General features: G+C 36.3%; 1 long non-coding RNA gene across 1 annotated transcript; it reads left to right on the top strand.

Annotated features, from left to right (window-relative positions):
• Positions 1 to 7,505: 7,505 nt before the first annotated feature.
• LOC144308117 (uncharacterized) lies at positions 7,506 to 17,517 on the top strand. The gene is made up of 3 exons (XR_013374750.1): positions 7,506 to 7,639; positions 13,946 to 14,008; positions 17,461 to 17,517. It is a non-coding gene; the product is annotated as an uncharacterized LOC144308117 (long non-coding RNA).
• Positions 17,518 to 17,808: the final 291 nt, after the last annotated feature.

Here is a 17,808-nt window from a genome sequence, read left to right as displayed (position 1 = left end):
AAGAACTTATTCAACTCAACAGCAAAGAAACAAACAATCCAATCATGAAATGGGCAAAAGACATGAACAGAAATCTCACAGAGGAAGACATAGACATGGCCAACAAGCACATGAGAAAATGCTCCACATCACTGGCCATCAGGGAAATACAAATCAAAACCACAATGAGATACCACCTCACACGAGTGAGAATGGGGAAAATCAACAAGACAGGAAACAACAAATGTTGGAGAGGATGTGGAGAAAGGGGAACTCTCTTGCACTGTTGGTGGGAATGTGAACTGGTGCAGCCACTCTGGAAAACTGTGTGGAGGTTCCTCAAAGAGTTAAAAATAGACCTGCCTTACAACCCAGCAATTGCACTGCTGGGGATTTACCTCAAAGATACAGATGCAATGAAACACCGGGACACCTGCACCCCGATGTTTCTAGCAGCAATGTCCACAATAGCCAAACTGTGGAAGGAGCCTCGGTGTCCATTGAAAGATAAATGGAAAAAACAAAAAAAAAAAAAAGAAAGATAAATGGATAAAGAAGATGTGGTTTATGTATACAATGGAATATTACTCAGCCATTAGAAATAACAAATACCCACCATTTGCTTCAACGTGGATGGAACTGGAGGGTATTATGCTGAGTGAAATAAGTCAATCGGAGAAGGAGAAACATTATATGGTCTCATTCATTTGGGGAATATAAATAATAGTGAAAGGGAATAGAAGGGAAGGGAGAAGAAATGGGTAGGATATATCAGAAAGGGAGACAGAACATGAAGACTCCTAACTCTGAGAAACCAACTAGGGGTGGTGGAAGGGGAGGAGGGCGGGGGGTGGGGGTGAATGGGTGACGGGCACTGAGGGGGCACTTGACGGGATTATCACTGGGTGTTATTCTGTATGTTGGCAAATTGAACACCAATAAAAAATAAATTTATTATTAAAAAAATAGCCAAACTGTGGAAGGAGCCTCCATGTCCAACGTAAGATGAATGGAAAAAGAAGATGTGATACACACACACACACACACACACAGACAATGGAATATTACTATATATATATTATATATTATATATTATAGATATATATTATATATATATATCACACTTACAGCTTTCCAACCTTTAGAACTGGCTTTAAGCCCCACTGATTGCAAGAATCCATGAAAATCATCCCATCTCTTTTTCCCAGCCAATGGCTTGAGGAAGCATTTTCCTTGTGGATTTCCCTGTGTGCTCCTTTCTGTCTCCCTTTTATCTACCTCCTTGGATTCATCCCTTCCACAGAAGATGTGATCCATTTCTCCTCCAAACCATGTCTCTGCATTTCCTACCTTCTTTGATGTATCTTCTCTCCCTTTAGTTGTGGAGTTTGTTCTGTCAGTCTTCAGGTTGATTTCTGGGGTGTGTAAAATGATTTGATAGTTATCTAGTTGTGTTCATGGGATTAGGCAAGCCTAGGCTTTTCCTACTACTCCACTATCTTCTCCCAGTAAATTATGTAACTCTTAAAAAAATATATGGGTAAATATTTATAACTTTGTATTTAGCAATGTATTCTTAGATATGACACTAAAAGCATAAGCTACAAAGGAAAAAATGGGAAAATTTGGTCTCTTCAAAATTTGCAACTCTGTACAAGAGAATATCTTGTCAATAAATTTAAAATATAAGCCACATAATGGGAGAAAATCTTTGTATGTCATATATTAGAAAATGATCTAATATACAGAATATATAAAGGATCCCAAAACTCAGCAAGAAAGAATCTAATTTTTGAAAAATGAGAAAATGGCATCCAGCTTCTTCAGTCCAAGTGTGGTAAAGGCCCTTCCCCCAGAAGAGCAGCGGAAACCGATGCCCACAGCAAAACTTTTGGGAATGCATAAAAAGTGGTCCTGCACGGGAAGTAAATAGCAGTACAGACATACTTTAAACAGGAAAAGAAATCTCAAATTAATGATCTAACCTTACACCTAAAAAGAACTAGAAAAAAACAACAAATGAAGCATACAGCCAGCAGAAGGAGGGAAATAATAAATATTAGAGCAGAATTTGTAAATGACATAGAAACTAAAAAAATAATAGAAGATATCAATGAAACCAAGAGTTGGTTCTTTGAAAAATATTAATAATATTGATAAAAACTCTAGCCAGACTTTTCAAGAAGACAAGGAACCCCAATAAATAAGATCACAAATGAGAGAGGAGAAATAACAACCAACAGCACAGCAGTACAATTATGAGACTATTCTGAAAAATTATATGCCAACAAATTGGACAACCTGGAAGAAATTAATAAATTCCTAGAAACATATGAACTATCAAAAATGAAATAGGAAGTAATAGAAAACTTGAACAGACTGATAACCAGCAAAGAAACTGAATCACCAATCAAAAAACCCCTAATAAATAAAAGTCCAGGGATAGATGGTTTCACTGGCATATTCTACTAAACATTTAAAGAAGAGTTAATACCTATTCTTCTCAAACCATTCCAACAAATAGAAAAGGAAGGAAAACTTTCACATTCATTCTATGATGCCAGCATTACCCCAATACCAAAAACAGATAAGAGCACTGCAGAGAGAGACAGAGACAGAGAGAGACAGAGACAGAGACAGAGAGAGAGAGAAAGAGAGAAATACAAGCTAATATCCCTGATGAACATGGATTCAAAAATAGTCAAAAAATTACTAGCATAACAAATCTAACAATACATTAAAAATAATTCATCATAATCAAGTGGGATTTATTCCTGGATTGTAATTTTGGTTCAATATTCCCAAATTAATCAACATGATACACCACATTAATAAAAGAAAGGATAAAAACCATATGATCTTTTCAATAGATGCAGAAAAAGCATTTGACAAAGTACAATATATATTCATGATGAAAACCCTCAACAGGGTAGGTTTCGAGGGAACATAGCTCAACATCATAAAGATCACGTAGGAAGAACCCACAGCTAATATCATCATCAATGGAGAAAACCATAAAGCTTTCCTCTATGGTCAGGAACAAGACAAGGATGTCCTCTGTAACCACTGTTCTTTAAAACAGTACTGGAAGTACCAGCCACAGTAATCAGACAATAAAAAGCATCAAAATCAGCAAGGAAGAAGAAAAACTTTCACTATTTGCAGATGACATGATAGTGTATGCAAAAACCTGAAGGATATCACCAAAAGAGTGCTGGAACTGATACAAGAATTCATTAAAGTTGCAGGATACAAAATCAGTGTATAGACATCTGTTTTATCTCTATATACCAATAATGAAACAGCAGAAAGAGAAAGTAAGGAATCCCATTTATAATTGCACCAAAAACCATAAGCTACCTAGGCATAAACATAACCAAAGAGTTGAAACACTGTACGGTGAATATTTTAAAACCCTAATGAAAGAATTTGAAGATGACACAAAGAAATAGAAAGAAATTCCATGCTTATGGATCTGAAGAACAAATATTTTTAAAATGTCTACACCACCCCAAACAATCTACACATTTAATGTAATCCCTATCAAAATATCAACAGCCTTTTTCACAGAGCTAGAAAAAAAATCCTAAATTTGGTATGGAACCACACAAACCCTGAATAGCCAAAGTAACCTTAAAAAGAAAAGAAAAGCTGGAGGCATCACAATTCCAGACTTCAAAGTATACTACAAAGGTGTAGTGATCAAAACAGTAACGTACTGGCACAAAAATAAACAAATAGATAATAGAACAGAATAGAAAGCCCAGAAACAAATCCACAACTACACGTCAATTAGTCTTCAACAAAGCATGAGAGAATATCCAATGGAAAAAAAGACAGTCTTTTCAACAAAGGGGATTGGGAAAACTGGACATCCCACATGCAAAAGAATGAAACTGGATCACTTTCTTATATGATATACAAAAATAAATTAAAAATGGATAAAAGACCCAAATGTGTGACATGAAACCATAAAAATCCTACAGAAGAACACAGGCAGTAACCCCTTTGACATCGCCATGCCAACTTCTTTCTAGATATGTCACCTGAGGCAAGAAAAATAAAAGCAAAAATAAACCACTGAGGATTCATCAAAATGACAAGCTTCTGCACAGCAAAGGAAACAATCAACACAACTAAAAGGCAATCTATGGAATAGGAGAAGATATTTGCAAATGACATATTTGATAAAGGGTTAGTAATCAAAATCTATAAAGAACTGATGAAATTCCAATTGTTCATTAAATCCTCCTGTCACTTTTATCTCAGTCCTGCTGGTTCAAAGATCCCCCCACAAATATGAGCTTAACATCACCCCCTACCTGTTGCCTTGCTAAACATGGGACTGCAAGCCCAAGTCCCAGGCATATGCTTAATGATGTGTGACCTTCTGTCCAGTGTCTGGACTTCTCCAAACCCCACTCTAAACCAAAAACAAACAAACAAAAAAACCACACAAAACAAACAAAAAACCCCACAGAAACCAAAAAACCAAAACCAAAAACAAAGGACCCTCACAAAGGCTAGGTCTTCTCAGACCCTTTGCACTATTCTTTGCCTAATTCCAACAAATTCTCAAATAGAATGAGATACTATAAAAGTCTGGAAAAAATTATTTATAGCATGGGATTAAGGATTTGGGCCTTGGAACTAGGTCTAGTTACCACTTCTGCAACTCCCTATTTGTGTTTCCTTAGGGAAGTCATTTCAACATCTGTGCATTTCAGTTTCCATATCAGCAAAACAGGGTTAATATCTGGGTCTACTTCATAAAGTCAATGTGAGAATTTGGTGATAAATACATGTCAGGCATTTAGAACACATGGTATCTAATACTTAGTAAGCTCTCAGTAAGTATTAGTTATTATTAATAATATAGTTAATACAATTTATAACTTTAGCAGTGATAATTCTTATCTGTAATGTAATTTATGATATTAGAAATAATGTTTAATATTAGGAATGCCAACTTATGTTATTAGAAATAATGTTTAATATCAGTTGTATTAATTCAGTTCACATTGGCAACCATAATTTAACTCATTATCCTGATAATCTCCCCTTAAGATGTTATAAATACTTTAATATACTTGTTTGTAATTTTTTTTTGCTATTACCGTATTTGCACACTGCTTTGCAGATTACAAATACAAAAGATTAAGAAAAAAAAAGAACTTATAAAACTCAAACAAGAGAAAACATCTAATCCAATTAAAACATGGGCAGAAGACATGAATAGACACTTCCAAAGAAAACATCTAGATGGCCAACAGACACATGAAAAGATGCTCAACATCACTGATCATCAAGGAAATAGAAATCAAAACTATAATGAGATATTACCTCACACCTGTCAGAATGGGTAAAATCAACAACACAAGAAACAACAGATGTTGGCGAGGATGTGAAGGGAATCATCTTGCACTGTTGGTGAAAATGCACCATTGAAGCCTCTCTGGAAAACACTATGGAAGTCCTTAAAAAGTTAAAAATAGAACTACTCTATGGTCCAGCAATTGCACTACTATGTGTTTATCCAAAGAATAAAAAAATGCTAATACAGAGTGATGACGCACCCCAATGTTTATAACTGCCTTATCTACATTAGCTAATTTATGGAAACAGCCCAAGTGTCCAATGACTGATGAATGGATAAGGAAAATGTGATATATATATACACACACACACACACACACACACACACACACTGGAATATTCCTCATCTATCTTTTTGCATGGATGGAGCTAGACAGTGTAATGATCAGCAAAATCGGTAAGAAAAAGACAAATATTATATGATTTTATTCATATGCAGAATTTAAGAAACAAAACAAAGGGGAGGGAAAGAGAGAGAGAGGCAATCCATGACAAAGACTCTTTTTTTTTTTAATTTTTATTTATTTATGATAGTCACACAGAGAGAGAGAGAGAGAGAGAGGCAGAGACACAGGCAGAGGGAGAAGCAGGCTCCATGCACCGGGAGCCCGATGTGGGATTCGATCCCGGGTCTCCAGGATCACGCCCTGGGCCAAAGGCAGGCGCTAAACCGCTGCGCCACCCAGGAATCCCCATGACAAAGACTCTTAATTAAGAGAACAAATTGAGGGACGCCTGGATGGCTCAGTGGTTAAGTGTCTGCCTTCAGCTCAGGGCATGATCCCGGGGTCCTGGGATCGAGTCCCATATTGGGCTTCCTGTGGGGAGTCGGCTTCTCCTTCTGCCTATGTCTCTGCCTCTCTCTGTGTCTCTCATGAATAAATAAGTAAAATCTTTTTTTTAAAAAAAGGACTATAAAAGGATACTATAAACAGTTCCATGCCAAAAAATTGGATAACCTAGATTAAATAGACAAATATGTAGAAACATAACCTAGCAAGACTGGACCGAGAAGAAATAGAAAATCTCAACATAGCTATAATAGCAAGGAGTTTGAATCATTAATTTAAAAACCACCCTCACAAGAATAACCTTGGACCAGATCAGTTCACTGGAGAATTCTGCTAAACATTTAAAGAAAAATTAAGACCAATTATTCTCAAACTCTTCCAAAAAATTGAACAGAAATGCACACTCCCTATCTCATTCTATGAGACCAGCATTAATCTAATACCAAAGTCTTCCTAATATACTTGAAGACAATTCCCCAGCCAGATCTTGGGTTTATCCATTTCAGAGGTGCTTTATACATAGAAACTGATGCAAGCTGCCACTCCATTATTAAAACCCAGTCCCCAGAGAAGCTTTAAATTCTCCATCTGCAATCTTCTACATGGTCATGTCTATCTTTATTACTACAATCAGGCTTCAATTTTTATTCCACCACATAGAGATTTTCCTCATTTTTTTCAAACAGGCCCCTAATGCTTCAACCACTTCAGGATACCGATCATCAATATAGTCAAACACCTCTGCCAGTTCCAACCACAGCAGAGTCCTCCTCCTTATCATTACAGGCAAGTCTTTGGACAGCCCCATCTACATCGAATCCTTCCTGTTACCACAGGCATCCTCTAGTTAGTCCCACCCACACCAAGGTTTCTTCTATTCTTTATTGGAAGGCTCCTAATTATACCCTTCCAAACTAGGGTCTCTTTCTTCTGTATAAGCAGGCATCTGGACAGTTTCCCTCACACAAAAGTTCTCCTCTATTGGCATACCTATACCAGGATTTGTCTCTACCAGGAGCTCTCTATTCATCTCAGTACATACCAGGGCCTTCCTTATTACGTGGAGAGTCCTATGCTTATTCTTGCTGACACCAGGGTCTTATTTTTCCATTAGAAGACCTCTCATCGGGCCTCCCCACAATAATGGTGTTTCTCCTTTTAATATATAGGCAGTCTATGGACAGCCTTCCCCACATAAGGGTCCTCTTTATCATTCAAGTAGGCTGCTGGGTAGAGTGCCTACCGTAGGGTCTGTCTCATTTCTATTGGCAGGCCTTCATTTAGCCCTGCCCACATCATGATGTTTCTCTTTTCCATGGGTCAGTTTGCTCACGTCATATTCTTCATCATACAGGAAGACGCATGGAGAATTCCGCCTTACGAGCGTGTGTTTTTTGCATTGGTGGATTTTCGTGTTAGTGCCGTCATAGTAAGTACTTCTTTTCACAGTTATGATCGGCTTTGCTACATCAGGGTCCTCCTCCTCACTACAGGTAAGCATTTAGTCACCACTACCCACACTTGAGTCTTCTCACTACGGTCAGCCTTCTGTTTAACCATAGTTTACCGTAACTTTATACAACTTAATTTTTTTCACCAACAATTCTGTATTGCATCCAGTCTTTTTTACAAATAATGTATCCTTTGTGAAAGCTGCATGGTATTCCTTTTGTAACTATGTTTACTTATTTCCATATTCATAAGTATTTTGCTATATTTCGGTGTTCCAAGCAATATTATGAGGAGAACCCTCTTACATGTTTCCTTAAGCACACAAGTATTTTCTAGGATACATACGTAGAAGTAAAAATTGCTGAATCTTAGACTAGTCAGATTGTGACTTTTAATAAACACTGATAAATTGCCCTTTAAAACAGCTGCATCAATTTACACTCCCAGTAGTGAATAAGAGTGTTTCCTCCCTTCTTATCAAAGCTTGATGTTGTTTCTTAATTTTTGCCAAAATGATGGGTGTAAATTGGCATCTCATTATTGATTCATTTTTCTCACATTATAAACACAGTTGAAACTCCCTTATATACTCATCTCTTTTAGAAAATAATTCTGTTTTTTCCCTTTGCATAGTTTTGAACTTTCTCTACACATTTTTGAATCTACATATTTAAAATGACATTGTGTTGCAGCTTTTAAAACTTCATTTAAATGATGGCATAAAGTATATATTCATTTGCACCTTTTTCATTTAAAATTATACTTTTGAAATTAAGCCATATTGACTTCTGTAGCTTTGGTACATTATTCTAATATTAGAATAATCTATTATAATAATCATACCCTAATATATATATTTTTTCAGTCTACTATGGACATTTAGATTGTTACCCAGTTTTCATTTGTTTTACCTTTCAAACAAAAAAGTAGAATTCTCAGGTAGTAAGTTTCAACTATCTTCAAAATTACTAGGTATTGTTAATCTAATGGTTTGTAACATCTTATTTTTGTTTTATTTTTTTTTTTTTAATTTTTTTTTTTATTTACGATAGTCACACACAGAGAGAGAGAGAGAGGCAGAGACACAGGCAGAGGGAGGAGCAGGCTCCATGCACCGGGAGCCCGATGTGGGATTCGATCCCGGGTCTCCAGGATCGCGCCCTGGGCCAAAGACAGGCGCTAAACCGCTGCGCCACCCAGGGATCCCTTATTTTTGTTTTAATTTGCATTTCTCTGATTACTAGTGAAGCTTAACCTTTGTTTATAATGACGTAGGTGTATTCATGAGTTTAAAATTTTTTGTAATGTGTTTTGTATTTCCTTTTTTACAAGATTTTATTTATTTATTTGAGAGAGAGCAGAGTGTAAGAGAGAGAGCATTAACAGGGGTGAGGGGCAGAGGGAGAGGAGCAAGCAGACTGACTCCCTGCTGAGCAGGGAGCCTGATGCAGAACTCTATCCCAGAACCTTGAGATCATGTCGGAGGCAAAGGCACTTTACTGACTGAGCCACACAAGCACCCCTGTTGTTTGTATTTCTAAGAAATTCTTCCTCACTCCAAGTACATAAACATACTTATTCACCTGGATTGTCTTTTTTTAAGATTTTGAGTTTTGATTTTCACATTTAGGTTTTTCTTGTTTCATTCAGCTGATGTTTATTGCTCATCTGCTTTAAGCCCTGCACTCTTCTAGGCACTCTTCATTGAAAACATAAACAAACACAGACAACAAAATCTGTCTTTATTGACCTGGGAAGGCAGACAATAAATAAGATAAATAATAGAATTATATAGCATTCTAAGGAATGATAAGTACTAAGGAAAAAAAGACTAGAGAATGATGATGAGGTTTGTTTCTGGATTCTTAAGTTCTTGGGCCTTTTTGTCTTACCTCTTTTAATAACAGTCTTAATTTACTGTAGCTTTACAGTAAGTCTTGGTGACTGGTAAGGCAAACTCCTCACTTTATTTTCCTTATTGTGCCTTAGGTATTCTAGGCCTTTTGCTCCTCCCTTTAATATGAAAATCAACTTGAAAAGTTTTTTTTAAACAATCCTTTGGGGATTTGAGTGGAATGGCAATGAGTTTAAGAGTAAATTGCAGAATATTAAAATTTGTATAATACTGAACCATCCAATATGTAAATATGGTATATCTATCTCTTGATTTTATCTTATGTCTTTTAATAAGATTTATTCATTTTGTTGGTTTTTCTATTTTCATTTGTGGAAAAAAAATCTATGTTTTACCTGTCAACAAAATTGTTCATTTATGGCTATAAATTCCATCCTAAATACTGCTTTAGTATATTTCACAAGTTTCAGAATATATTGTTTCTGTTGCTGTTTGGGTTTGAATATGTTGTAATTTTCATTTTGAACTCTTATTTAACCAATGAGATTGTAAGGAGCTATTTTGAAGTTTCTAAGCAATGTTCTACTTTATTATTTTCCTATATTTCATGGTTAATGGCACTGTGGTCAGAGAAAGGGTCTATATGAGATAGATTATTTGAAATTTTTGAAACTTCTTTGTGACCGACTGTGTGGTGAATTTCTTAAATTCTTGACATGAATGTATATTTTCTATTTTTTGGGTGAAGAGTCATATTTCTCTATATAGACTTATCTTCTATGCTTTTATTTTTCAAAGCTTTTGTCATTATTTTTCTTCCTCATCTATTTATGACGGAGGGTAGTATAATTCTCTGTCTTGCTTGTGTATTTATGTGTTTCCTTGTGATTCTGTCAGTTTTTGCTCCATTTGTTGTGCTAACACATTGTGACATGCATCCAAGTCAATGTGCATTGTTTCTTTTATGATTATGGAGTATTTCTATTATTGATGCTTTCTATTCCTTTAATTCTGTTTTCCCTAATATTAATTTTGCCAGACCAACTTTGTTATTTTTGCATTATATATTTGGTTATGCTTTAATATTTTCGTGTGGTTTTGTTTTAGGTATAGTTCTTATAAATAGTATATAACTGGATTACAAAAGAAAACTATTATGACAATCTTTGTTAGGTGGGGTCAATTTGTTTAAAATTATTAAGCTTATTGTTATATTTTAACTCATTTCTACTCTTTTTTGTTTGTCTTTGGTTAACATCAGCTTTCTGGCTTTGTCACATTGTTATGCTGATTTGAATGCTATATATTATATTTATATTCTTACTGTTTGTCCTTAAATATTTTAGATATATACATATATCTATAAAATGTTCTAAGAAAGTCTGCAGTCATTCAGTATTTCTGTCCTCTTAACTGGAGCAAAGCTTTAGTATGCTTGAACTACCCACTGTACCTCTTCTTGTTTTTATATAGAATTTTAGTTTTCCTTTTGAAATACAAAAATCAGTTATAATATTACAGTCATATTAAGCCGTTTATCAGTTGCTTTGATCATCATTGGTTCCCTTTTATTCCCTATATTTTTCCTCTGGCTTCACTTCTCTTATTGCTAAAATACATGGCTTATATGTGTTTGTAATGACATGATGTAGGTGAATAACTCTGACTAAAGACTGAAAATGTCTTTATTTTGCCCTCATACTTGATTAGTTGGGTACAAAGATCCAGATTGACAGTTTTACTTCAGTGTGTGTAAATATTTCTAGCATCCATTATTGCCTGCTTCCAATCTAGTTGACCTTCCTTTAGAAGGAAGCTTTTTAATAGTAGCTCTTAAGATTATTGCTTTATTATTTTTATTACTATTTTTATTTATTTGAGAGAGAGAGAAAACTCAAGAAGGAGAGGGACAAACAGACTCCCTGCTGAGCAGGAAGCCCTATGTGGGGCTCCATCCCAGGACCCTGGAATCATGACCTGAGCCGAAGGAGGACACTTAATTGACTGAGTCACCCAGATGCGCCAATCACTACTACTACTACTACTACTACTACTACTACTACTACTACCACCATTATTATATAGTTCTTTTTACATAAAGTACAAGTACAGGCACAAGTAATTTATGATGTAGAAGACAGAAAGTAGTTGCAAGGGTAAGTAAAGATGGACTGGAAAGGGAATGAGAAGACCCTCTTGGTGATAGAAATGTTCCACATCTTATTTTGGATGGTGGTTACATGGCTGTATACAATTGTCAAAATTCATCAAATTGAATATGTATTTTCTATGCATTTCAATGTATGTAAATTATTTCTTAATTTAAAAAAACCTTTGATAATGCTTTAGAACCTTCTGGTAAACTTCCTGGAAGGAGCTCTCAGCACCCTTTGAGGCAGAGCTGACCGCTCAACCATCTCACTGTATGTCACAATGAACAGTTAGGATTACTTCAAAGAATGAAACATCATATTAATCTACATCTCCAAATTTTCCATCTAGATTTGACTCTATTTGGGCTATACTCTCCATTGTCATTGTTACTTTGTAAGTGAACCAGGGGTTCTATGTCTTCCCTCTGGCTTTACCAATTAAAGTCTTAGCTTCAGTAGTTAACCTGCTTCCAACACAGCATGTTTGAGCATCAATATCTATGACTTTCTCACTGCTGCAGGGTAGTGGGAATTAATTCTCTTTTTTATAGCTAGGCACACACACTTCTGAAGTCTAGCTATGTAACAAAGCTTGATCATCTCAGTGGCATATAGTTTCTTTTTCATCTCTGCCAGTTCTTTTTTTTAAGATTTTATTTATTCATGAGAGACACACAGAGAGAGGCAGAGACACAGGCAGAGGGAGAAACAGGCTCCCTGTGAGGAGCCCTATGGGGAACTTGATCACCGGACCCTGGGATCACACCCTGAGTCGAAGGCAGATGCTCAACCACTGAGCCACCCAGGTGTCCCTTAACTCTACCAGTTTTTTTCATTGTGTGTGTGTGTGTGTGTGTGTGTGTGTGTGTGTGTATAATTTTTTAGAGAGAGAGTGAGAGAGAGAGCACGCTCATATTTGATGGGGGACATGGCAGGGAGGGGCAAAGGAGACAGAAGGAGAGAATCTTAAGCATATTCCACACCTAGCTCAGAGCCCCACTCAGGGCTCCATTTCATGACCCTGAGATCATGATCTGAGCTGAAATCAAGAGTCGATACTCAACCAACTGAGCCAACCAGGTGCCCCTCATTATCTACATTTTTTAATATGTTAACTCTTTATCTGTTTGAGTATCCTAAACATTTTATTTTCCAGGTAATTCCATAATATTATTACTGTCTGGAGTGGATTAATCGTTTGGTTGTTAATTGTTCTAGTTATTAAATTTCTTCATGTATTTTAAGATTTTAGTTTTCAGCTTAATTTAAATGAAAGATTTCTGTTCCCTGCATCTCAACTACCTCTCTTCATGAGCCTAAGCTTACCCATCCCTATCAAGAAGTTTTTGAGTTGTTTCCTCCCAGTACTCTAGGCCTCGATTTATTATTAGATCTCAGAATGGCAATTTTGAGTTACTACTGTGTGACATTACCGAGGATACCACAAATCCAAGGAGATTCAATAGAACCATTTACCATAGATAGTGAATAGTGTGACCTGGCATCTGGTTGCAAGATTTTATGTGATATTCTTCTTTCTCTGACCTGCAGCTTGCCAGGGTTTGGCAGCTATGTTTTTCAGCTTCCTTTTACAAGCAGAGGTAGCCCTGCCCTAGTCCTTGACTTTTTTCTTTAAGATTTTTAAAAATATTTTATTTATTTATTCATGAGATACACACAGCGAGAGGCAGAGACAGAGCTAGAGGGAGAAGCAGGCTCCCTGTGGGGAGCCTGATGTGGGACTTGATCCCAGGACCCCAGCATCATGACCCGAGCTAAAGGTGGACACTCGACCACTGAGCCACCCAGGTGTCCCCCTGGTCCTTGACTTTAGGTCTTGTTTCCTCCAGAAAAACCAAATGCTTGACTTCCATTTCCCAATTGATAATCCAAAGTCCAACAAGCCAGTGGCTTCAGTTCAACTCATTATTTTGTATTTCTGGTCTAATGAGATATTTTTCTTATGTTTGATCTTGACTATCTTTTATGGTCTGTCTCTCTATGTAATTTTATTCATTATTTCTTATATGTTTGGAGCAAAGAGAAGAGGGTTACCAAAGTTTATGAAACCATTGTGCTGTATTGACCTGGCTATAATATATGTTTAAAAAATATACATATGCTGGTGTGACTTGTCCTTTTCAGAATAACAGAAAACAGCTGAGATTGTGTAAAACAAGCTGACCCTAATCTCTCTGTAGTCTGTATGTTTTTGACAAGTCACTTAATCCTTATTGTAGAAGAACAGCTTCTTTGCATTAATCTGTGTGAAACTCATCAGAGGATGTAACTGTCTTGACAAGGCTTTCATTTTTTTTATGTTTTATTTTGTCTTGTAGAAAGTTCTCTTCCCCTTCCCAGGCACCTGAGGTTGAACCCTTGGAAAGAAAAACAAGCAGTAAGTGAAAATAAACAAGAGGTTATTGACTTTCAAAGTGTCTCATAATACTTTGGAAAAATAGTATTCCAGGCAGCCTCAGTGGCTCAGCGGTTTAGCGTCTGCCTTCAGCCCAGGGCGTGATCCTGGAGTCCTGGGATTGAGTCCAGTGTCGGGCTCCCCGCATGAAGCCTGCTTCTCCTTCTGCCTGTGTCTCTGCCTCTCTCTCCATGTCTCTCATGAATGAATAAATAAATAATTTTTAAAGTATTCCAAATAAAGATGTGCTTTGCTCCCACAAGTTCAGAACTCTCAAAACTTTGAAATAAAGACTTAAAGTTTTGTTAGATTGAGGTATTTTGAGCTCAGATTGCAGCTCCCCAACTAGGAGTTAGAACCCAATCTCATGATTGCCGAATTAAGTAAGCATTCCATGAATAGTCATTCAACTAAATTCTATTTGTTTTCCAATATGATTTCTGTTTTATATATTCATGTTTAGAAGACATGTTCCCCTTAAAAATAATAACATACTCTTCCGCCATCTTGCTCCTCCCATAAATAAAAGCATGTATTTATGGAACTTCTTACGTATCAAATATTAAAACTAGATCTTCATATTACATTATACATTCATTAATGACATACATTGCTTTATTTTATATTCTCAATAACTTGTTCAGGTAGAGTTTCTTTTTATTTATTTTTTAAGATTTTATTTATTTATGATAGACATAGAGAGAGAGAGGCAGAGACACAGGCAGAGGGAGAAGCAGACTCCATGCCGGGAGCCTAACGTGGGACTCGATCCAGGATAGTGCCCTGGGCCAAAGACAGGCACTAAACCACTGAGCCACCCAGGGATCTCCAGGTAGAGTTTTTTTATTATCTCATTTTATACATGAAGAGACTGAAGTAAAGTGTAGCAAAGATAAATTGGTAGGTCAAATGGCAATGATTTATTTCAATAGACTCCTACAATTTGCCATTTGAACAAGCCCAGCTACTTTAAACTTAAAAATGCCCAAAATTGACCTGTTGATATTGGTTCATGTGAGAAAAGTGAGAAGGTCTTCAACAGTGAGAAGGAGCTTGAAAAGTCAATCTGATTGCTGGAAAGAGAAACTAATGAAAATAGTGTTAAAATAGTAAAATCTTTCATGTTTCTTTAGCATTCAGTGCGTTTTGTGTATGAAGAGAAATACTTGCTACTACTTGTGTTTTGTTTACTGCTCGATTTTATTAAATTCAAATAGCTAATCATAACTTTTTAAAATATTTTATTTATTCATGAGTAACACACAGAGAGGGGCAGAGACATAGGCAGAGGGGGAAGCTGCAGGGAGCCCCTGCAGGGAGCTCCCTTGCAGGGAGCCTGATGCAGGACTCCATTCCAGGATTCCAGGATTATTATTTTTTTATAATAAATTTATTTTTTATTGGTGTTCAATTTACCAACATACAGAATAACACCCAGTGCTCATCCCGTCAAGTGCCCCCTCAGTACCCGTCACACATTCACCCCCACCGCCCACCCTCCTCCCCTTCCACCACCCCTAGTTCGTTTCCCAGAGTTAGGAGTCTTTATGTTCTGTCTCCCTTTCTGATATTTCCCACACATTTCTTCCCCCTTCCCTTATATTCCCTTTCACTATTATTTATATTCCCCAAATAAATGAGAACATATAATGTTTGTCCTTCTCCGATTGACTTACTTCACTCAGCATAATACCCTCCAGTTCCATCCACGTTGAAGCAAATGGTGGGTATTTGTCGTTTCTAATGGCTGAGTAATATTCCATTGTATACATAAACCACATCTTCTTTATCCATTCATCTTTCGATGGACATCGAGGCTCCTTCCACAGTGTGGCTATTGTGGACATTGCTGCTATAAACATCGGGGTGCAGGTGTCTCGGCATTTCACTGCATCTGAATCTTTGGGGTAAATCCCCAACAGTGCAATTGCTGGGTCGTAGGGAAGGTTTTTTTAACTCTTTGAGGAACCTCCACACAGTTTTCCAGAGTGGCTGCACCAGTTCACATTCCCACCAACAGTGTAAGAGTGTTCCCTTTTCTCTGCACCCTCTCCAACATTTGTGGTTTCCTGCCTTGTTAATTTTCCCCATTCTCACTGGCGTGAGGTGGTATCTCATTGTGGTTTTGATTTGTATTTCCCTGATGGCAAGTGATGCAGAGCATTTTCTCATATGCATGTTGGGCATGTCTATGTCTTCCTCTGTGAGATTTCTCTTCATGTCTTTTGCCCATTTCATGATTGGATTGTTTGTGTCTTTGCTGTGGAGTTTAATAAGTTCTTTATAGATCTTGGAAACTAGCCCTTTATCTGATAGGTCACTTGCAAATATCTTCTCCCATTCTGTAGGTTGTCTTTTAGTTTTGTTGACTGTGTCCTTTGCTGTGCAAAAGCTTCTTATCTTGATGAAGTCCCAATAGTTCATTTTTGCTTTTGTTTCTTTTGCCTTCGTGGATGTATCTTGCAAGAAGTTACTGTGGCCAAGTTCAAAAAGGGTGTTGCCTGTGTTTTCCTCTAGGATTTTGATGGAATCTTGTCTCACATTTAGATCTTTCATCCATTTTGAATTTATCTTTGTGTATGGTGAAAGAGAGTGGTCTAGATTCATTCTTCTGAATGTGGATGTCCAATTTCCCAGCACCATTTATTGAAGAGATTGTCTTTCTTCCAATGGATAGTCTTTCCTCCTTTATCGAATATTAGTTGACCATAAAGTTGAGGGTCCACTTCTGGGTTCTCTGTTCTGTTCCATTGATCTAAGTGTCTGTTTTTGTGCCAGTACCACACTGTCTTGTTGACCACAGCTTTGTAGTACAACCTGAAATCTGGCATTGTGATGCCCCCAGATATGGTTTTCTTTTTTAAAATTCCCCTGGCTATGCGGGGTCTTTTCTGATTCCACACAAATCTAAAATAATTTGATCCAACTCTCTGAAGAAAGTCCATGGTATTTTGATAGGGATTGCATTAAACGTGTAAATTGCCCTGGGTAACATTGACATTTTCACAATATTAATTCTGCCAATCCATGAGCATGGAATATTTTTCCATCTCTTTGTGTCTTCCTCTATTTCTTTCAAAAGTTTTCTATAGTTTTTAGGGTTTAGATCCTTTACTTTTAAAATTGATTTTATTGATAATCTGAATATTCCTTATCAATTGAAGAATTAAATTTCCTAAAAGTTTTAAACTGTAATTGAAAATTTAACATGAATTTTTTGTAAACACTTCAGTCAGCGTGAATAGCATTTGAAACCTACACAAATGCAATGATTACAGATATATTCATGGTCTTACATTTAAGCCTATTCTAAAATATGAATACCAGGGTTTATTTATTCTTTATTTCTACCCTTACATTTTTCCTTTTTAAGGTGTTACACTTCTCTTGATATATTACTACAATTTCAGTAATTTTATTATTTTTACATTTTCTTAGGATCTAAATAATCTCAATTGAGAGGAAACGAGAAATATCATCTTGGAAAAGCTGAGGTAACAGAGTATGGGTCATCAATAATTGGTTCTTTGGGGTCTTGTAGGACATAGTTCAATCTTAACTATGAGACATTGGCTAAAATCCTTTTAATAATAATGTTTTGTTTGTTATTTCATGTCATTTCTGGTTATCTGTCATGGAGTGTTAATTTTTTGTTTAACTTGTCTTTAACAAGAATAAACATTTCTTAATTTTTGCGTGTTGGTAGTACCTATTATCCCGTATTTTTGCTATACTTACTAGTTTGTTAGTACTATTAAAGTTTATTGTTTATTTGTATTTTATTAT

Source organism: Canis aureus, chromosome X (assembly GCF_053574225.1).
Source record: "Canis aureus isolate CA01 chromosome X, VMU_Caureus_v.1.0, whole genome shotgun sequence".
Taxonomy (NCBI): Eukaryota; Metazoa; Chordata; class Mammalia; order Carnivora; family Canidae; genus Canis; species Canis aureus.
This window is presented reverse-complemented; position numbering and strand designations above follow the sequence as displayed.